Below are 22,927 nucleotides of genomic sequence, written 5' to 3' on the forward strand. Positions count from 1 at the left end.
TGCCGAATGTCGGCGTGTCAGTCGAGGAACGGTAAAATCAATGGAGATTAAAGTTAAAATAAGCCCTAATAGTCAAGCTTTTTTATCAACACCAAAAAAACTGCATATGAAACTGTGGCCAAGCATTTTTTTTTAAGCTTAATCAATAATTGTTTAAATTTCTGTGCATTGGTAACGCATTAATATTGCCTGGCCATATACATACACAAGTATACACATATTTTCATATTCAAAATATATATGTATGTGCTGAAATGTGTGTTGCGCATTTATATAGACATTAAAATTTATCATTGATGGCGCTGCTGCTTCACATATCGCCGCATGGACGCAGAGGCGATAAATAAAGATTAAAATCTCTGGAATGTGCACAAAAGTGGCTGGCACTTCATTTCAATTTATGTATTTATACTGTATAGCATGCCATAAATGGATGACACATACGCACAGGCAAACGTGCACACACACACACACGCACACAGACACTATAAATCAAAAATCTGTGCATACTTTTTTGGGCCGCTGCATCGGCCCTGCTTCAATTGCAAATAATTTAAGCGGCCAACTTCCACAGTCAGTCAAAAAAATGTAAAAAAAAGAAGAAGAAAACCAGCCAACACACACAGCCCATAAAAACGAAGAAAATAATAATGAAATTTAAAATGGCACTGCCAGTGACATTGTGTATACGCACTGTGGTGCGTATTGAAATTCACAGCGTGCGTTGTGATTTCGTTTCGGTATTTCTTATTTTTTTTTTTTTTTAAATTTTATTTATTTGCCACGCTTTTCCGCCTTATTTTTTATAGCCATTAAATCAAAGTACAAATAAAAGAATGTAAATAAAAAGAAGTTATAACCTTGGCGGCAACGCCCCGGGTGCAAGCAACTGTTATATAGCCCTCGGGCTCAAATGAAATGCTGAAATGCTCCCATAAAAATGCGAAAATTCGTAAAGTGCACTTTACGCGCAGCGCTTGACAACCAAACATTGAACACCGAACAGCGAACAGCAACAGCAACAGCAGCAGCAACACAAATTTCCAATTGACGAGTGGAAAACTTTGTGAACAACAATTTGTAAGCTTACACATTGCAGCCATAATTATGCAAAATATATACAATTCTCTATGATAGCACGAAAGAGTGCGAGTGGCACAACGAATTTTTGAGTTTCAAATATTATTTGGCTATGCTGCTGCTTCATAATATAATACAGTTACGCACCACCACGCGGCTTGCAGCCACAGCCAGTAGGCGATGGCCTTTTAATTACATTTTAATATTTGTACCCGGAATTTTAAATAAAATCAAGTAAGAATTTTGCAGTCGGGCATTACCAACTGAAAAATACCCATCCAGTGATTTTCTTTAGGTTGCCAATTCAAGTAAAAGATATTTAGGATATATGTCTATGAATTTCTATACATCACTATAAAGTAAGATTGAATTTGCCACGCTCCTAGTAAATGGATCCAGAAAACCATTTATTATTTCGACGATACATACGACTCCAAATCTCAAGCTTCAATAGCAATCAAGACGGGTATTCCACAAAACCAATATACTCATTTCATTTTCGACAATGAGTATAACAAAATAAAAGAAACGAAAGCAAACAAACGCAAAATTGCAATGGCGTCATAATTGCACACACATACTTACAGGCATACATATATTTATATAGCACACAATTTGCCCTAATTGGTTGCCACAAAATGTTGGAAGCCAAGCGGCAGTTGCACGCCTCGCTGCCTTCTGCTGGCGCTACATATTTGACAGCCAACAAAAATATGTAATATGTGTATATGTTCCAGCGAAACGCATATAATTTTCAAAATTGTATAATAAAATGCCACACACACACACACACCCACACCCACACACACACACATAAACATAATTTACATGGGCTAAGTATTTCAGTTGCAGGATTCTGGCTATTGCTCCTGTTGCCAACAACAGTTGCATTAATTAGTTGCTCCGCCCACCCACTGGGCGTGGTCGCGGGCGTGGTCGTTGTCAGTGCGGCTCGCCGTTGCGTGTTGAAACTATTTCGTATGCAAATGTAAATTTAATGAGTCGCTGAAGCTGCTGTCCCAGTGCACGGGTGTTAATTCTATCTGTGCTTGTGTCTGTGCGCTCGCATATTTAATGGCAAATATTTTGTTAATTTTTAATTTCAATTGCAGTTGCTTGTTTTTAATTTTTGCATAATTTCACATGGGCACGGCCCGACCCACCAGCACCGGCCATCAATTAAATTACTGCATTTATCGCGCCATCGAAGCTGGTTAATATACCATGTCAATATCTATTCATGTTTCAGTGTGTAAAAACCAATGTGGCGAACGCATTTAAATGCACGTTTCATTGTGCATAACTGGCGCAATGTAATTATTTATGCAATAAATGTGTCTAGAATCAAATGAAATACAATAATTGTTGAAATTCCATCGATTAATTCCCTGACAAAGTGAATGTAAAATTCAATTTGGTGTAGAACTAAAATCGAAACCGATTTTTTTTCTCAGTTTTTTATTCATTTGCTGTGAAATTCAATTAAGTGAGACTCCTTTGCCGAACAATAGCCAACACTCTAGCACACATACACACTCAGACACATATATATTACCCACATACATACCCACATACCAACATACAGCCAGCAATCGCTGGAATTGCTTTTAAATTTCAAATGTTTACATCAGTTTGTTGAGTTTTGATATGCCATGGATACTCTATAGAAAATTGTAATAAATTCAGTTTCTATACGTGATTAAATAGGTTGAGATATTTCTGAGAGACATTATATTTTCAAAACAGGGTATCTACTAGTCGACACACATTTCCCTTGTTGCAGCGCTCGTGCTTTTGCAGGCTTTTCGCAAATTTAATTAAATTCTTCAGCTCTTTGAGCCGCAGGATCGCACTTGACGCATAATTTGTCTAGCACTTGAGTGTTTTTAATTTCTGTTTATTGTTTGTTGTTGCACACACACACACACAGTTACGCCTAAAAGTATTCGCATGCTTGTTTTGGCGTGTCTGTGTGTGTGTGTGTGTGTGTGTACCATGCCAAAGTATATAAATTGTTGTGCAAGTTTATCTCAGTGCTGCAGCAAAGGGAAAGAATTATTTTTGCTGCTGCATTTTTACTTGCAACAGTATACACACAAACAAACAAACAAACAGATACACGCACACTATGTAGTCCTTTTTATATACAGCGCGCTTGGATAGTAAAAATATATATATATATATACATATGTGTATTTATATGTTTATACATATATGCGTGCGTGCGTGACAGTGAGTGATAAAAGTTATGCGCTCTTTGGGGTATTCATTGCCTCATGATATTCACAATTCTATCATACTCTATACTTATTTCATATAAGTCAGATGAGAAACTCTTTTATGGCAATTAAAATGAATGAAATTGAAATTTGTAAATAATATTCCTTGTTTCCTGCCGTTTTCTAGCAACGAAATCTAACTTTATTGCCCACAATTCACTATGGGAAAAAAGTACGATATTTTGGCATTAATACAATTTTTTTGTTGTCTCAAACCGCTAAACAAATATTTTTTTCCAATTCTAAATTCATTAGATAGAATCAAAATATTTTTGTTAAATTTTTGGGGACTACCCCTATTATTTGATAATTTTACAAAGTCAGCTGATTCAGCGCTGCATTGCAATGTGAAAAAGCGCGCCAAATAGATCGCAACTTTTTAGCTGTATAAAATTTATTTGTTAATCGCATAAATTAAAACTTAATATGCAAAAAGTTAATAAAGGTATATATAATAAGTGTCCGTAGTGATTTTGTATACTTCTGTGTTTTTGTGTAACTGTGCAATGTGTTGTTCATGTGTATTTTTAGCTTAATCCTAACAAATATGTTTGTGTTCTGTGGAGTATAACTTTAACAGTCCTCGCTAGGCCTCGGCAGTTTTAGCTGAGGGTAATTAACTAAACCATATACTATAAGGACCCATTAATAACTTTTGCCCGTTTTTGCCCCTTTTCCCGAAAATTGACATGTTGTAGTTGCGCTTGAGTTTAGACGCTCAGTGCTGCTGGAAATTTGGAGATGCAACAACCGCCAAAACGACGCTGTAATATCGTTTATTGCCGAATCTTTTAACAACAATGTGAACGAAGATCTTGAAAAAATTATCCAAAAAGAAGTCGAGGAATTTATTCACTATATAAAAAAATGTTTGTTGAAATGCAATAGAATGTTAGATAGATTCAAGAAAACTTGTGGTCAGAATTAGGTCTTAATGTAAGTAAGCCAAAACAGAACGGCAGTGGTAGTACCAATGATGGCAATACTGCTAGGAGAGTTTTTTCTAATACTAAACTGTTTTCAGATATTTTAAAAATTGATTATGAAATTATAAAGAATTTTTATATAATATTAATTGCAATATCTTCCACACTTTCGAGCTTTACATGAAATTATATGATTGGTACCCAATGTCACCGACAGTACACAAAGTATTGGTACACGGATACCAAATAATGAATAAATGCATAGTTCCTGTCGGAGTGCTTGGAGAGAACGCATCTGAAGCCAGAAAAAAAATATACAAGAATGACAGAAGATCTCATGCAAGAAAATGCAGTAGATTTAATAACAAAACCGATGTTTATTTTGAAAAATCATGAAGGTGATTCAAGTGAGGAATGGACAGAAGACGAGGATATTGCGTTTGATATTGAATTAGAAGAAGAATGTGACTAATTTTAGTTCAACAATATGAAAATATGAAAAGAACTGTCAAATTCATACTAACGGCAAAAAATATCAAGGAATAAAATTATAGGGGTCAAATCAGGGTCAAATTGAAAAAACCAAAAAAATCCGAAATTAAATTAAAGTCTGACGAGCATCCACAAAAAATTTCATATCTCTAGCTCATTATTTGGAATTAATGCCAAAAAAATGGGATGTTTTCCCATAGTGCAATTTAAGCTTTAAAAAATATTTTATGAAGTTGTTTTTTATGCTCAGTCCACAAAAAATAGTTATAATAATACATTTTAATCTTAATTCAGCTGTTCATATTTATTTTTACATTAATATTTATATTTATAGTTGTTTGTTTTTTTAAATTTGTTTGTTTGTTATTTATCAAACAAACCACAGAACTGGGGCAATGTTGAAATAAAAAAATTTATATATATTGAAAAAAAATTTTTTTTTTTTGCCCCCAAGGGATTAATTAAATGTGGAATTTTATACATGCACATTAATATTTATTTAAACTCACTTTTTTTTTTTGTCTCGCAGTTTGCGGAAAAATAAGCCTTTATTTCCTCGTTGCGCCTGGCTTCTTCTATTGAAGATTTGTGCGCATTTTAAATGTATTTTTAGGTAATTTCCTGTTAAGAGAGTAAGAATACGTGATGTTAAAAAATATGCAAAAACAAACGAAAGTTGGCAAAAGAATATATGTATGTATATGAGAAAGATATGTAGTATCTCTAGAGAATATGTAGATGAGCAATTTCTTATTAACATTGCAAATGAGCGACAGGAGAAAGAATGTCTGTTCTCAGCGACTTTTGAGCTTTGCCACTTTCGAGTCACAAGTGGTTTGCTGTCTCTGTATGTGTGCGTGTGTGTGTGTGTGTGTGTTGAATTCTAGCACTAATTATGTCATACATATGCAAAAGTGGCAAATAAGGCATCGCCCCGGCTACTCTGTTCAAGTGTGTGTACATGACACGCTCATGTAAGCCACTTAAATTTTAACGCATACCTAATGTCTATTCATAAGTGTGTGTGTGTGTGTGTGTGTGTGTGTCGGTGCCAGTGTGCGGTTTAATTTAATTAAGGTCTTTGCAGGGTAATGCATGTGTAAATTGCATTTGCAAGTCAAGTGCGTGCGCAGCAGAAGGACAAGCCACAGGCCAACAAGGAATGCAGAAAAAAGAGCTTATCAAGAAATGCTTACAAAAGAGAGAGAGAGAGAGAGAAAAAGAAAAACATTTTACCTCTAACATCTGTTTATTAATTAAGCTGAACGAAACACCAACAACAAGTATTTATGCTCTAGTATTTTTTTGCAAATCAATCCGATTTTTTTGTCGAAACTCTTGCATAAATAAACCAACTCAATTAAAAGTATTTCCGTTAGCTGTTTGTTGTAATTCTGTTTGAATTTTTGCATTCGAATTTGCCGCAAGAGTTTGAGCTGCTCGCAGAAACAATGCAAGAAAACTCTTTCAGATAAATAACAAATTTATCATCTTCTCTCTCTCTCTCTCTCTCTCTCTCTCTCTCACTCACTCACTCTCTTTGAGAGGCGAAAAGAGGTCAAGCTGTGTAAATTTTTTGGTTGTGCCTTGTTTGCAAATCCAATTTCGTCTGCTGCATCAATTTGAATATATACATATATATATATAAATACATACATTTTTTTAGGCTATTCATAAATATAAAATCAGCTTGGTTTTTGTTTATTTTGTTATGTACATATAAATTGGACTGGCCAGCATTTTGCATGCTTTTTACGCACACTTCACCCAAAGTTGTTTCTTCGGAGTGTGTTTATTTAAGGCAAAACTCTAATTGCTTGCCAGTTGAAAAATTAGGAGCAACGTAAGCTAAGAGCTGGCAATTAGAAGAAGGCTTGGCTCTGCTTCACTACGTTGTCTTAAATACGATGGGGTAGTAAGATTTATTCTTATCATACACATAAAAGGTAAATAAACTGAAATTCGTTACTAAAATCAAGAGAAAAATCTTTTTAAAAAACATGAGTCAGACCTCGACCATTTATATTCGAATCCATAGATCTGCTCGGCACATTCATTTACTACAATGCTGGGGCATTCATGCTGGCATTAATGTAGTTGCCACATCACGTTGCATGTTTATTCAAAATTAGAGTGTTTTAATGGATAAAAAATGCATTTTGTTTAAGCTGTCTGCCGACAGCAGAACAAATGCCAGCCAGCATTCAGAGGCTTATTTTCAGCAATTAATAATGTCTGCCATACATAACAGTTTGCCTATGGACAGTTGGACAGTAAGACATGTTATTATATATACACACACGTATTGCCTGTCTGTGTGTGTGGGTGTGTAAGTGTGAGTGTGGCACTTGTTTGGTCTGTAAACCGCAGTGCATTGCTGCTGCCTTTGTTGCCACACGATGTTGCAGCTCGAATTCAGCGATGCATGCAGCGACGCCCGCCCACTTGGCACCGCGCCCCAATCGTCTGGCTGGCTGGCAGCCTTTCGCTGTGCTGTCTGTTCTGTCAGCTCCCTTCGCATGCATTTTCATATTGAAAATCACTCAAGTGGCAGACCGACAACAACAGCCGCGTGTTTTGTGCGGCAATTTTGGTTCTTTAGCGCGAAACCAAAACCAGAAGCGGGCGAAACAAAAAAATAAAAACAAGAATGAAAAATTAGAAGAGCAAAACAAAGGCAGCATCATGTTAATTTTTATAGACACACTGTGGGGCCGCATAATGAGCGCTGTTTAGCTGCAAGTCTCCATGGATGGATGTTAATAAAAGTCGGCATGCATAATTTCTAAAGCCACATCTTATGCTCTGCCGCAAGGTCTTGCGACTAATAGAATGAGCCCAGCCAACATTATACCAAGCCTGTGCGCCAAGAGTATCTCTGGTGCGGTGCTAAAATCGCTTGCATATCTTTTCACTTTAATAATGAAATGTGCAAATGCGTTGCCGGGCCACAGACACCAGATGCATATACTGCCTGCACCACTCACACACCCAGCGCCTCCACTTCCACACAATATTATTAACAATTTAATGTGTGTTTTATGAGTAGTATGTGTGTGTGTGTGTGTGTGTGCGGGAGTGTGTGTATTCTATGCCCGCACGCGCCCTGTATATTTTTTATAATTTCATTGCAGTCGTTGGCTTCTCTCCTCTTTTTTTTTCCACTTCCTACTTGTGCTGAATGCAACAGCCCCGCCCGTTGCACCACCGCATCAACCGTCGCTTGCAGCCACTTTGCTTTGTTTTTAGTTTAGTTGCTAATTTATTTGCGTCTATGCATTTGGGTTCTCTGTCTGCATTCATGCAGCTTGTGGACTGCTTTGTGCGCCTTTTGTGTGGCATTTCAGCATTCCCGGCTACCCCATTTTATATATTATATTCTATGGCATGGCCGTATGTTGGGGAGTAACATGTTTAAGCGCATCTGCCGGATGCATGCTAGTCCTACCGCTCCCTCCCCACTCCCACCCATACACACCTAACCCACATTAGCTTCTTTCTTTGGCTCTTTATGCGCCACTTCTATTTACTTCTGCTTGAATATTTATAAACAGCAAAAAATTGTTGTAATTACATACGTGTGCCGTATTTTTTTGTATAGCTGCATTTGTATCTATATCTATGTAGCTGTTTTTTGGGGCATGTGCATGTGTGTGTGTGTGTGTCTGCCAGCTAGCTCCATGTGCATGCTTTGTGCTTGACTGCCTTTTGGTTTATGCATTGCTCATAGTACGGCTGCCAGAGCAACTACAAAACACAATTGGCTTTGTTACAGCTTTAGAGCTTTGCTTTCTAACTGCACTCAACAGGAGTGGGTGCTCTAATGTACTCGCCGTAGTTGTTGTTGTTGCTCCTACTGTTGCGGGTTCGATTTTCCATTATAAAAACTATTTTTTTTTTTTACACTCTTTTTTCTTGGGTTTTGCATTTCTTTTCTAATCAGCTTGGCAGCCGCAGTGGGCGCATTGAACCAGCAAAAGCTTCTTTATGCATTCTTTTACACCAGCTGTTGTTGTTGTTGTTGTCGGTGTTGGTGTTAGCCACAGTTGTGCAGCGTGTTAATTACCTTTTGTGCGGCATTGGGCCTTTGCCACAAAGTCAGTAAGTTAGTCGCACGCATAAGAAGCCCTCGCAAAGGCATTTCTGCGGCTCGCATATAAATCATTTTTCATTAGCTCACGCATGAGCTGAGCCCCCGAGCTCACAGCCACCAGCACATGAAGAACTTGGCGCAGAATTTTTTTTTTTTTTGACAGTTCCGTTTAATTTAAGGCCAAAAAATTCTTTTGGCCAGTTAATGTTTGTTCCCTTTCTGCTTTGCATGTTCAACTTTAATTGAAATATATGACTGACCTCAAAAAAAGGAAAAAAGGCAAAAACGTCAAGCCAAAAAGAAGAAATGTATGCCCTGAATATAGGCACGCAAGAATCGCGTTTTTATAATGCCCATATAGCCATATAGTTGTTAGTACAGGTACATAAACTGTTCACTTGACCTTTGTTTATGTACTTAAGTACAGCGGTAAAGTTCTGCGCATCGAACCTTGAAAGATTTTACTTTATTTTAACCTACTTCAAGAAAAGAAAATGAAAAAAAAAAAAGAAAAGAAAAGAATAAAGTAAATGTCAGAGAAGACGCTAGCTGGACGCATAATACGAGAACGGCAAACGGGCAAGAAAGAACAAACTTTTTTGTTTACTCGCCTTTCCGCTGCTGCTCTGTATTTTGCGCTACTCTTTGTAATCAACAAAGTTGGCACATAAATACAGGCCTGACCGCTTCAGTGGGAGGCGGGAAGCGAGAGAGAAATTGTGAAAGGTGCACGCCCAGGTGATACCCTAACTTTGCCAAAATGAAATTAAATCCCATCTAATGACTCAAGTTTATATTTGATTATTCCGAAAATGAGGATTTCAAATGAATTTTAGAGATATTCGAATAAAGTGTTATTGCATTTGCACAATAGATTTCATTACCTATCTAGGCATTCTGTATACCTTCTTAGCGTCTATTGGGCATGGGCATCTCAGAGCTTGCAAACGCCGCGTACTCATTATGTACAAAAGCAACAACAAGGCGCCGGGCAACTGACGCGGAAATTTGCAAGAGCTTTAAATTAACAGCCATTGTTGGCAGCGGGGCTTCAGTTTGTGCTGGGAACTGTGGTGGGGGGACGCGTAGCGTGGCAGGGCGCGACATCGCGAGGAGGCTGGGGCATCACTCGCGCATTGTCAGCTGTCATCGTGTGGACTTCATTTTATGTGCCGACAATTTCTCATTATAAAAATTACGTCGCCAGCATCGGTCGGGCAGGCAGGACAACAAACAAGGACTCCAATACAGATGCGTTGGCTGGCTAGAGCGACTGGGGTCTGCTGAGGGGTGGGAGGTGCTTGGAAGTGGGCGGTGCAGACAACGGCATGACAAACAATTCTGCATAAATGTCAACTGTCATGCTTGCGAAATTTGTTTGAGAGCATAAAAAAAGCCAACAAATTTATTGTCAGTTGCAGCTGGCCAAAAAAAAAAAAAAAAAAAAAAAAAAAAATGAAAAGACAAAACGAAAAAATGAACAGTTACCCAAATTAATATAAACTTTAAATGGAAAAGTTATCAAGTAGTTTCGGCTAGAGCAAAGCTCATTAGCGCCCTCTAGCGACGACGAGTGGCGTTGCTCGTCGTTCGAACAACAACTGGGCGACATTTTGTCTGGCATATTTGCAGCGGCCACATAAATCACAGTTGCATGTCATTAACTTGCGATAAAGCTGTCATAAACAATGCAACACATAAATTGAGTGGGTGGTGCAGTGGTGCAGTGGTGCAACAGACGTGAAAGCGGGTGTAGCAGGCAGTAGGCCAGAACAATGACAACAAACTATGACAAATATGCAAATCAGTTGAATGCGCAACTGAAATTTGCAGTCGAGACTCGCGAAATGCTCTTTTGCTCATTTATTTCTTATTGTGTTTGTGTGCGCTTGTGTGTGTGTGTGTGCGAGAGAGAGAAAGGAATGCGCTATTGTGCGCTTTGCATTTATGCTTAATAACTAAAGCACAACTGAAACTTTAACTAAAGCGAATGCAACTTGGAATTTAAAGATTCTTTAAGCAAGCAAGACAAATGCATTTTCTTTCACTCAGCTTTAAAATCACCTAGAATAGCTTTGAAATATGGCGCCAAGTTTTTAATAAAGTTAACATAAGAATAAAATCTAAAAAAAATGTTTACAGAGGAGTAAGTGATTAATGATTGTGTGCAAATTGATATTTTTCAATAAATTCCATGTCAAGCTGTCCCAAGTCTGTAATCTCGTCTTCAATGGCAACATATAAATGTTCGTAGTCTCTCTCTCTCTCTCTCTCTCTCTCTCTCTCTCTCACATGCACAGTAAAAAGTAAAGGCAATTCAGATGCAATTATATTAAAGTCAGTTCAGCTAGTCGATTGCTTTTCTGGGTTTTAGTTCTACTCAAACTGTTATTTACTTTCACTATGCAGATTGCTGATGTTTTCTGTTGCATTGCATATAATTTGTTCGTGCCTTTAATGACTTAATTTGAAGTGCGCAAAAAAACAAAACCAAACTAAGCCCAAAACAATTGCCGAAATGAACAAAATATGTAAAGCTAAGAGCTGAAAGAGCCGTAAAAAAAATTAAAAAAAAAAAAAAAAAAAAAAAAAAAAAAAAACTAATTTGCGGGCCTTGGCACTTAACAAATTACAGCGCTGTAAAAATTACAAACTGCAAACTATTTTGGCCAACAACAAATGCAATTTGGCCAAAGAGTGGAAAAGTGGAAAAGTCTTGGGCTTCGCCTGGCTGGGAACTCATGCAAGTGCCGTTAGCTGGAAATTCAAGAACAAGTCGAAAGGCTGACGTGACGCTACGACGCTATGACGGGCTTCAATTACCAAGGAGTCAAGTTTGTGGCATTACGTGTGCATATATTGTGGTCCCATTCTGTGCGGTTTGCAGTTGACTGCATTGACATGTAAATGACCTTTAATTGATGGGGGCTTGTGCATTGATTGAGTGCTGGGATCGCTGCCCGAGTCGAGGGTAAAGAACTTGATTTGCATTTTGCTGCAGTCCGTAGTTGTAATGGCGCCATTTGGCTATATATTGACACGCCTTCGCTCGGCCCCGCCCCGTGCACCGCCTCCCTTCAATCTGGTCTGGCTGTTAAAATATTTACGTGCGTGTCGGTAGCTTCTGCTGCACGCTGCTGATGCCTGATGCCTGGCCATGAGGTGGGCGAGGCGAAAAAGCGCAGCCCGGCAAAATGAAAATTTATCGCGAAACACATACTAAAAAAAAAAAAAAAAAAAAAAAAAAAAAAAAAATGGCCAAATCCGTAGCTTCAATCTTTGCACAAAATACATGTGTATGGGCAAGTTAATGGCTTTTTCATGTGTGCCTCCGTGTGCGGGTGTAAGCCTTTCTTTGTGTGTGTGCATGTGTGCGTATGGTGTGTGTATGGTTGTGCTGTCGCTTCTGCACTTCCGCCCTCTGCTCCGGAAGTTTGCATGTTTCTGTATCATAGTCTAGAATCTAAAGCGCGCTAAAACGAGCGCTTTAAAAAGGCACAAAACAACGACAGACAGAGAGAGAGATAGAGAGATAGAGAGAGAGAGAGAGAGAGACAGACAGTTAGATAGAGAGGCAGAAAAACAAAACTCCATCCATAGCAGACGGTTGCGCATTATTGTTGTGTGTTTATGATCTAGAATGGGCCATTGCAAAGCAGCGGGGACGACTGAATAGGTCTGGGGCTGGGCTTGGTTTTGGCCTGGGTGTTAGCTACCTAACGGTTGGCCCCTGCGGCAGCCGCTCGCCCCGCTCGTCACAAAGTCGATAACATGTCATTTGAGCGTCGCTAATGTCTTCATTTATTTTTAGTATATACGCTGCCACGCCTCAGTCATTGGCCCCGCTGCGCCGCAAACTATGTGTAGTTGGCCCAAATGACCCGCTCGCTGTTGACCCAACGAAGCTGCCCATAATTGGACACGAGCTTGGTTGTTGTTTACACGTGAAGCTGGATGACCACGTTAGGCATATCAGTTGGCTGCTCGCTATGCGTTTCGACCCAATCGATTTGAGGTTAATGTGCGGCTAGCAGATGGAACGTTTCGCGTTCTTTTCTGCTGCAACATGGCTCAATTTTCATCTGAATTTTCTTCTGCTTTTTGTTTGGCATGCAGAGCACGCACTTGACGCATAAACTAAACGATCAACTTCATCAATGTGGCCAACACACACACACACACACACGCATACACTCACAAATTTGTTAGCCAAAGTGTCGATTAGGCCTAAGCTGAAATGGCTAGCTGCACGTGAAGACCAGGCCAAAATTATGAAGTGCACAGTTCGTGGCAAAACGCCAAAACTTTTGCTAAACTCTCTACTAACAATTGTCACGCGCACACTCAAACACACACACACACACACACACACACGCACACAAATACACTCGCAAAAGTTGGCATTTGCCGGCTTACAGGGGCTACATTTGCCCACTAAAATTCTATCCAGCTGGCAATGTGCTGCAAATGAGCAAATCGACGCACACGCAATGCCAACATTCCCATCACACACACACACACACTTATGCATATACACAGTCATAGCCATAATACAGTTTGGCCTTTGTACGCTGTAACGGCGCAAAAGACCTGAGCCCTCGATGAGTTCCACGACTTGGCTAATTTCTCAATCAACAAACGAACGTTCCGACCACCAAAAACCTTCTAATTGCGTCCATGCACGAGCGTGCGAATGTGTGTGTCTATGTTGGTTGTGTGTGTGTGTGTGTGTGTGTGTGTGTGTGTGTGTGCGAGAGAGCTAGATGATTAGCTGTTGTTAGGTTTCGCAAATGGAACACTACCAAAAATCCACATCAAAGTTATGAAACTTTGCCAAGTTTCACGTTTCACGTAAAGTTGGCTTTTAACAAAACTAATTCGAATATTTTCATTTCAATAACTTTGTCAAAACTAAAGCGATTTAAATGCTATGCGATATTTTGCTCACGACTGGAATATTTGTATGAGAAATATTTGTTTATATTTTAGTAAAAATATTATTTTTATTAATCAGTTCGATTGCGTAAACACATTTATATATTTTTTTATATTATTTTTTGTAGCATAAAATGAATGATTTTGTATAAAAATATTTATGTGTGCGTGTGGATATATATTTTTTTTAATTTTTATTTTATTGAGCTTTATTTACCTTAAACATTTGTTAATAATCATCTAAAGTTTATTCTACAATTTTATTTTTGAACAGAGGTTTGCTTTGCCTCTTCAACTGAGATATTTATAGTTTTATTGGTTTATATATATTTAAGTATATATGCAAAAATGATAATTATGTAAAATATTTACTAAATTTGTAGTCAACCCGTTGCTGCAATTTGTCGCATATGAAAAAATCTATAAAATGAAACTCAGCCAGCTAGCATGCATATAAAGGGGTACAATATAAACGAAGCCTTGCCTCATTTGCCGCACACACATACAAGCACACAAACACATAGGAGGACCGCTTTTGGAGTAAGTTGAAAGTTGACTGGAGCTCTGCAAATGCCACAAAAGATGCGCAGCGCAGCGTAGTTTGGTGGTGCAAGTGTTGGGCACTTAACTCCCAAGGCGTTACCTAAGCTCTGCCCTTCACACACACACACACACACACACACACACACACACATGCCCCCACATGTACAATGTATGCATATGTAAGCTCCATAGTAGTACTGACAGTTCAAAAGGGCAACAAAGTACTAAAAATAGTGGAAATTACCGCAGGATATTCAAATTTCCACATAAAGAAGGTGCTTGGCGAGTGGTTGTGGCAGCCCCTGCTGTGGCATATGTAGTCGCATATTTGTTGGTGTGGAGCTCAACGGTGAGGGCGGGAGGGCAGTGAATGCAGGCAGTGAATGGTTCGTTGGTATCCTGGCACATGGCATGCAAGTGTGGAAAGTTGCACCATAATAAACCTCAACCGAAATGCGAAATGCAAGCAGGAATGGCAAAAGAAAAGAATGAAAGAAAGAAAATAGCGAGCAAAGCGCTTGGAAAACACTTTGTATCGGGGCTGCCTAGCAGTTGGCAGTTATTTGGCTAGGATCAACCAAGGAGCAAGAACCAGTTGCCAGTTGCCAGTTGGCAGTTGGCCTTTGGCATTGCCAGTGAGTTAGCGAGTGGGCGAACGATAAGAATCGAATCCTTTTTGCATTGCATGTTAACACATGCAAATTGAAATGTCTAAATCATGCACATACCAACATACACACAGTTGCACTTGCTGGCATAACTCAAATGGCAATTTAATTGCTCGCCTGCAGGCCTCTCAGCTATGCCAAGGTACAGAAAAATAAAGAGAGCAAGAGATAGAGTGAGAGAGGGAGAGAGAGAGAGTGGGAGAGAGTGTGTATATTGATTCGACTCTAATATGCTTTGACATAAAATGCACACTGCAAAGTGTCAGCCACAAAACTCAAACACTCTCACATGCTGACAACACACACACACACACACAATTGAATAGTATGTGCACTTTAAATATAAACTGAAATCTTTGAGGCATCATTTTGTGGCTGCTGTGGTGGCCGGTGGTCTATTCAGCTCTCCTCCTGCCACCCAGCAAAATACCGCGTAAATTAAATTGACATACTTGCGGTGCAAACTACACCCGCCTACAGTTGACCTATCTGCGGCCGGTGCTCGCTTTACACATGCCTCTGCTTCTGGCCGCCGCTGCTACCGTCACACTCGTCGTATAATTAATTATTGTCGCAACATCATTTATCAGGCTATGCAAGGACATACAGTTTCACTCCGTCCCAGTCGCATGTTTATTTATATGACTATCTTCCTCCCGTCCGTCTGCTGCTTCCTGTCTCTGCCTCTGCCATTGTCTTGTTCTTCTTCTTCGTCGCTGCTGTTGTTTTTAATACTGTTAAAGTGTCGCTGAGCAAGTGCCTGTGGCAGATTATGGTCACAGTGCGCGAGTAAAGCTCGAGCAAACACTTAAGCGAGCAGCAGGAGCAGAAGGAGCAGCAGGAGCCGCAGGAACAGCTACGAGTTAACCAACTGACTGATGACTGTCATGTGCGTGTCCTGGCAGTGTCGTGCATTCGTTCCGCCTCCACCTGCTCACTGCCTAGGCCTTTCCAGAGTGTGTGTTTATGGCAATGAAAAATGATTTTTTTAATAAACAACTCTTGCTGTACGACTGTTTGACTGTGTGTGTGTGTGTGTGTGTGTGTCTATTAGTGTGTGGCTGATTGAGTGGGCGTGTTGGCGTAACCAATTTCGTTCAACTGCCAAAATGGGACTTCTTTTTGTTTCCAATTGATTTAACCAACTGTTGGGCTTAGCTAATTTCCCTGGCTGCATTTGACAAAATGATAAATCGCATTCGCCTCGCATTAACTAATTGTTATCATTTGGCAGACTGATAACAGTCTGTCTGAATTAATGCTACCTTAATTCCATTTATTAATAAGGGCAATACTTTTGCTAATCCTTTAGGTCAAGTGGCTAACACCGAGCTTTCAATTTAAATTAATTAATGCGATAAATATTTATGTAACTGTGTTACGTATACAAAAATACCTGACAAATGCCATTAAGCCCTGTTTGTGTATTCTTTTTTAATTTGACATATTTATAATGTTATGAGCATCTCTTTGCGAATTGCCTTTAAGCATAATTATGCAGTTATTTAAAACTATTGAAATTGCAAACGCTTTGCAACAATTGATATGCATTTTAATTGCTGTTTACATTCCGAGCAAAGACAACATATTTGGGGTTGTTGTTTTATTTGATGGAGAATGCGCTTAAAAATGCAGCAGTTGCAACAGTAACAACAACAACAACAAAAACAACAACAGCCACAGCTGCAATCATATTACAAATTATTAAAATTTAAATACAAGTACTTTCATCATTTTTGCGGAGAACTTTATTGAGATAATGATGTTGTTTGCTGGCCGCCTGCAATGCTGATGAAATGCTGGTAATATTGATAATATTAATGATAATAGCCTGGCCTGGCCGGCTCTCTGAATAAACGCACACAGGGGAGCGACCACAATGCAACTGGATGAACATTTAACAGCAATTAATTGATCAGAAATTATTGCAAAATGTGAAATGAGTGGGAGTGGTGAGTAGGCGCACATTAAACATAATGAAATTTCGAGCTGATGTATTCATGCTTTTCATGTATGCAGCAACGTGTGCGCCGGTGGTCATAACTTTAATTGTTTGGGCATGTCAACATGCTCGAACGGTGGCATGCGGTGATAATTGCCAGACATGGTGATGGTGCACAGACACACACACACATATATATACACTCGTCTGTGTGTGGGTGTTTGGCTAATGGCTATTGAACGGCAGAAATCAATTTCACTGTTGACCAAAGCTTGGCATAAATATTTCATAAAAAAGAGCCAAGAACTTACCGATTGTGCACACACACACACACATACACACACATACAGACACACAGAAATGAAAGATAAACAATGTGCAAGTCCTTGCCAGGAGACTCATGGCTAGCTAGCCACACAGTCAGCAAACACGCAGTGGTGCAGAGACAGAGACAGAGACGGTTAGATGGCGAGACGGTGAGTATTCCTCGCCAAGTCTGGGTTGTCTCCGCATTTATTATTAAAAGAGAGGCAGCACGATAAGGAGGAGTGCTTGGGCAAAGCAATTGAAAATCAGCGCAAAGTCAAACGAAATGAAAATCCATAAAATCAGATTTCAAAACCGACAAACAGATCACGGACCAATGCAGCAATGCCAGGACGCAACACTTGACGCTACAGGGCGTAGAGGATAAATGTCTGTCAAGTATGCGCACTTCACTCTCACCGTCTCCTCTCTGCAATTCATTTATATTTTTGCATTGCATTTCAAGTTGTTTATCGATGAAAACGCAAAGGAAAATCCATTGGCAGAAGCACCACGGCTCTCGCAAAATACGTAAATCACTGAAAAGTGGTTTTCGAACGATGCCCGTTCCCATAAATTGTACAATTTATATATATGTATATGTGGGTGGTTGATTATGGCTGTCCTGTTGTCGTTCTTGTTGTTATTATTATTGTTGTTGTGCTCATGCCATTTGTATTGGAAGGCGTATAAGTGAAATAATAATAACAGCAACAATAATGGCTTAATGATTATGATTGTGCTACAACACAGACAGCGATGGATAGCGTTTTATGAACTGCCGTAGGGTAGCTCCAGGCGTTTCCAGGCATTTGTCAACACTCCTTTCATACGAACGTACGTAGCATAATAAAAATGCGTATACAAAAATATATATGTATATATATATATATTTATCTGACACACTGTATAGATACAATCTGGAATAAATTGTGCTGCGCTAAACAATAAATAATCAAGCAGAATTGAACAGGTTAAAGCCTTACTGGGAGCGCCTTCAGCTCGGTGTAAGCTGAATACAATATTATCTGCAATCATATGGAGTAAATGAGCTTTAATGTATACGAGCAATAGAATCATTTACAATGCCATTATTTAAATATTTCTACCAGGAACCAAAGCAGTTCCCGAAAGAAATCCAGAGTTCTTAGTTCAGTTCTAAAAGCGAGCGTAAAATCAGTTTCCATTTAAATTATAAGGAATAAAGTGAGCTTAATAACATGTGATTAACAATACAAATACCTAGGTATTGTAAGAAATTCCGATCTGCTGAAATTACTCATCATTTCAGTTCTCCAATTATTTACTCAGTGTGCCAAGACGAATCCTGTTACTCTTATGATATACGTACACATGCGTGTTTACATAACTGTCGATGTATGCGTGTGTAGGCCATGATACTTTGCCTCCAACATTGTGGATTGGTTCGTTTCTGGTTTCGTTGTGTTTATTTGCGTGCGGAAATGAACACATGAAGGCCTACAAATGCCGAGCATAAAAACGCAATTACGCCCACTTCCGTGTCCCGGGCAGAGAGCTCGAGAGGCTGAAGGCCACACAAAAACACAAATCTTTCATAGTGAAGTTGGCACATAAGTTGGGCTTTTATAGCCAAACTGATTTCTATTTCAATACTAATGTATGTGCATGTGTATGGGCGTGTGTGTGTGTGTTCGATAAAGCAATGAGCAAAAAAGAAAAAATAGATATACGCAAGTATATGTACTTGTGTATATACTTGGGAAAGGAAATGTCATAATACACATAACTGATACATATATAATAAACCGCTTGAGGCCATACAGCGGTAGCTGTAAACAATGCGATATCAAATGTTGACTTGCTCACATGCTCGGGAAAGATGAAGAAAGCGAAGGCGAAGACTTAGGAGGAATAGCCGCTGTTGCTCTAGGCGGTTCCTTGGCTTTGCCTGACAATCAAAACAGACACAAGCATATCAAAACTGAGAGAAAGAGAGACAGACAAGCAGAAAGAGGGAAGGGCAGAGAGAGAGAGAGAGAGAGAGAGGATGAGAGGAGGCTATAACGCTGGCTGTTAGCTCGTATAAGCATGTTAAGAGCAGCGATGGCGGCGGTAATGTTCGTGATGAGCTGCTCAATGACACGTGCAGCCTATGCGGCGTATGTGGGATATAATTTGTTATCGCCTGCTGATGACGTTCGCCTGCCTCGCTGCGCCATGCTGCGACCAACGTAATAATTTCTGGCTGTCGGCTCTTTAATATTTTCGCGCCTAATGAAAAGTAGATCTCCCTCTATAGCGCCATGTGGAGGCAGCGCATTTACATCATTTGTCACGACAGAGTGCGTATGTGCCATGCACACACACACACTCACACACACACACACATGGGATTATCTTCACATTTTTCTCTTACCCTCTTTGAGATTTTTTTTTTTTTTTTTTTTTTTTTTTATGATTGCGCCTGTTGGCAATTTGTTGTGCGCTGATAGCAGATAAGCATTTGATGAGGTTTATTATTAAATTAGAGATTGCTCCTTATGCGCATAGCAACCGGAGTAAAGAATACTGAATCCTAAATAAGCTTTAAGCTCCTTATGCAACAACGAAATATACTCGCTCCCCGCCTGAAGTAGTATTCCGCAATCAGCAGCCAAAGCAGCTTACTCGACTTACAGTTGAAATGAAACTTTTAAATTGAAGGATACTCGCATTATGCAAATGCGTGGCAAAACTTTTAATTATTCGTAGCACAAAGTAGTGTGTCAAATGTACTCATAAATATTAAACATATTCACAATGCGAATGAATAAATATTCAAGAGTAAACATGTGCTGTGGCTTACACATATTTATAAATCATATAAATACAAATATTGCTTTAATAAAAATCAACATAAAATGTTATCAATATCAAATGAGCAATTGTTTTCAATGCATTGAAAATATTTGAAATGCAATCAAAAATAGAAATCAAAAAGTTAATATATTCAAATAAATTTTCCGATATTTTCATTTAAGCAATTCATATTTTATACACAAACTGTTGTTGTTTTTTTTGTTTTTGTTTTTTTTTCCTGCTGTTGCTTTTTTTAGAAGTGAAATTTCATTTTATTTTGACAGCTTGAATTTGGTCAACAATGCAAAAGTGAAATGCGAAATTCAATTAGATACAAAATAAGTCCACAAAGGATGTACAAATCGCCCGACTTATGTATGCTGTATTCGTTATGAGTGTGCCAACTCAAGCTTGAGGAGCCCCACACACACGCATACACTCACATAACCATATGGAGGCAGCCTTACACATCACATGCATGCATCGTGTGTAATGTAATAAGTCTGTTTTAATAATTTAAAATATAAATTGCCACAGGCACACACACATTTGAGATATTTTAACCGCAAGCAATTTAAATATTAAATGAGTATGGGCAAGGCAAGGCAGAAACACACATACATACATACATAAAGAGGAAGGCAGAGCTACATATAGCAGAACAGTTGCCAAATGCATGCGTACAGTTATACATTTATGTGTCGAGTTACTCATGGCCAAAATCCATGGAGGCTCGCTACAAAATCCCAACTCACAATCTCATCCACTCCCCAGTCACTTTCTCTTGTTATTCTGTTTCTCTAGCAACCACAGTGCCTGTTCTCACTTCCACTCCCTCTCTCGCTCACCATCTTTTTTGTTTCTCTCTCTCTCTCTCTCTCTCTCTTTCTCGTTCTCTGTGTGTCTGTCTCCCCTCCATTGCCTTCAGTGTGTATGCGCACGTCAAGTCAAATAAATTTAATAACGCATACACATACGGCATAAAAGCAACACACGCACAAACACACACACACACTAGCACATAGCACATGTACACGCGTGCTGACTGAATGGCTGGCTGGCATATGAAGTTACGCATACGCCAAGTGGGACCAAAACAGTTGCCAAGTCGAGCGCTGCTGTTTGCCTCGCTGCCTGCCTCATTGTTTGGCAGCAGCAGAGTGTGGTGCATGGTGGGGCCATGCCCCAAGACGCGTCAGCGACCGCAGCCTCGTTGCCAGCGTCTGATAACAATGCAAATTTGAACGCGACGTATGCGCAATATTTGTAGGTTGTACGTGTGTGTGTGTGTGTGTGTGTGTATGTGTGTGTGTCTGCGTGCTGTTTGTTGTGTTTCCTTTGCAATCGCGTTTGCTTTAACTTTGCATACTTTTGTGCTCTAGCAGCCAATGCGCTGTTTACAGTTTTAAGCACTCTACCAAATTGGTCATAAATATACAAGCTCACACAAACACATACGGACACAGACACACACATGTGTACACAAACTCACATGTACATATATGTATACACATTTACCGTTTGCATTGTATGTATTTTGTAAGCTTTGCTGCCCTGCATCGATTTTATAGCCGGCCTTTTGCCAATTTTACGTTTACCGTTTTAACGAACCGCTCACATGCTGCGACCATAAAGTGCCTCGCTGATAGCCGCACAGCCATAAACTGAGCACACGTACACACATACAGACACACACACACACATGCAGTCCATTTACACATCATCTGACTTGCGAGCTGCTTTAAAATTATCAATTGCGCTATTAACCGCTGATAAGTGCACAGTTCAGTCAGCTCTGTCCGTTCAGTCAGCTGGCTGCTGGCAGCTCTTACAATCATCGATTTTGTATCTCCCCAGGCACTAAATTCACTTTAATGAGCAAAATACAGCGCAAGCCTATAAGCGGCTTATTTGCACTCTAGTATTCTGCGAGTCTAGACTTTAAATCTATTGACAGATCCTTTATTAACATTCCTTTAAACAACAACATATTTCTTGGCATTACATTTATATATTTATATTTGAAATAAAAATTTTGTAAAATAGATAGCTTTAAGCTCAGTAAAATTATTGCTACCAGCCGGCAAACTGCCAAAATTTTCTAGCTCTCACACTGAGAAATAGCGAATCATGATTCCCTATTTTACTGCTGCTGATATTTGCCATTGATAGCTTTTATGAATCCATCAATCATTGCATTTAATGCATTCTGCACCTGACAGTAAACGTGGCCTAGCAACGTGGCTATGCAATATGGGCCATATTAATAGCGGCTCATATCGTGCTCATATATGCAGCTCAATTTCACAGGCTTGCTGGTGTCGAAGACCAGATACATAGATGCACATGCTGCTGGCAGCTCGCCTTTGTTATGCATGCGCATATGCGCCTATGTCAACATGAATATGCGAATGCGAATGCGAAAACGTAGCGAGCGCTACCAAATCAAATTGTAGCAACATTGGTAAGCAGTGCTTGGCTCGAATTGCCTTGGCTTGACTAAGGCTAGCTGGCTGTTTGCAATTGCGATTGCCTCGTCGCATTGCATCGATTGTTTGTGCCCAATTGTCTAAGCAATTTGGTGCACAGCAACAACAGCAACAACAATAATAATAATAACAACAATTGTGGGAAAGGTTACACAAAAGTCATGAGAAAATTTAACCAAATGTAGCAAAAACCTACGAATGTTGTTGCTACAATTGTTGTTGCTGTTGTTGCTGTTATTGCTGTTATTGTTGTCAAGCTCTCACAGCACACGACAGCAACAACATCAAGAGCAACAGCAACAAATTTAATTGAAAATGAGTTCAGATCCTTTCACTTTGCGCTGGCAGCAGTGC

At 39.3% G+C, this 22,927-nt stretch overlaps 1 protein-coding gene across 1 annotated transcript in view; it reads right to left on the reverse strand.

Annotated features, from left to right (window-relative positions):
• Positions 1-22,927, reverse strand: part of LOC6575099 (protein toll) — a 51,480-nt gene that overhangs the window by 15,169 nt on the left and 13,384 nt on the right. Inside the window, exon 2 of the mRNA XM_002001081.4 lies at positions 5,287-5,398. The gene's annotated coding sequence lies outside the window, so the exon portion shown is untranslated. The remainder of the gene's footprint in view (positions 1-5,286; positions 5,399-22,927) is intronic.

This window comes from Drosophila mojavensis, unplaced genomic scaffold (genome assembly GCF_018153725.1).
Source record: "Drosophila mojavensis isolate 15081-1352.22 unplaced genomic scaffold, ASM1815372v1 contig_231, whole genome shotgun sequence".
Classification (NCBI taxonomy): domain Eukaryota; kingdom Metazoa; phylum Arthropoda; class Insecta; order Diptera; family Drosophilidae; genus Drosophila; species Drosophila mojavensis.